General features: G+C 39.7%; 1 non-coding gene across 1 annotated transcript; it reads right to left on the reverse strand.

Annotated features, from left to right (window-relative positions):
• Nucleotides 1–294: 294 nt before the first annotated feature.
• Nucleotides 295–413, reverse strand: LOC138360448 (5S ribosomal RNA). Its single transcript, XR_011226396.1, has one exon. It is a non-coding gene; the product is annotated as a 5S ribosomal RNA (ribosomal RNA).
• Between the last annotated feature and the right edge of the window lie 438 nt (nucleotides 414–851).

Raw genomic sequence — 851 nt, forward strand, 5'->3', positions numbered from 1 at the left:
TGTCCTGCAGCAGTGGTCCAGTGGTAAAGTGTATATAAGTGATGCGTATTCTTGGAGTTGCGAGTTCAAACCCGGATTAAGCTATATATATATACAACATGTTTTGTTTTGGTTGTTTGTTTTTGTATAAAGCCTCACACAATATCTATATTAAGCGAGTTTGTTTTAAACATGACATACATATTAATTCATTTTACCAGGCCTTATTCCACACAACTCCGTGAATTTCCCGTGGAGCCAGCCATTCAAACAAAAACAAACGAAACAAAACAAAACAAAACAAAAAAACATTATTGCCAACAGCATTTGGTGTTCCCAGGCGGTCACCCATCCAAGTACTAACCAAACCCAACGTTGCTTAACTTCGCTGATCGGACGAGAAGCGGTGTTCTCAACGTGGTATGGCCGTTGGCATGAGACTGCCTACACATTGTGGCTAATAACCAACTCTTTTAAGTCATCGCGGCAGGATACGGACCTGCTTGTGGTGTCTTAATGGTAATTGTATCCTAACATATTTTTGTCTCCTTGGCATGGATATTTAACATCGTTTATTCAGTCTTGGGTTTATGTTCTTTCGCCATTTACAGACATTTTACATCTACCTACTTCCTCAGCCTGCCCTGCCAATTTCTAATGAATTTGTGGATTTTCTTTTGTAATACAAACATGTGTGTGCTCATCTGCTCTTCAGTTTTTATGATATTTGTCTCATCTGTCCTGCTTTATGATACTTTTACAAAGAACATGAACAAATGCTTCTATTTTAGAGAAGATATGGGATCCAGGTTTCGGAGCCGTAAAACCAACCGTCGTGATTGGTGGACGAGTTGCCAGGTTGCAGCTTCTGT

Source organism: Procambarus clarkii, unplaced genomic scaffold, assembly GCF_040958095.1.
Source record: "Procambarus clarkii isolate CNS0578487 unplaced genomic scaffold, FALCON_Pclarkii_2.0 HiC_scaffold_110, whole genome shotgun sequence".
Classification (NCBI taxonomy): Eukaryota; Metazoa; Arthropoda; class Malacostraca; order Decapoda; family Cambaridae; genus Procambarus; species Procambarus clarkii.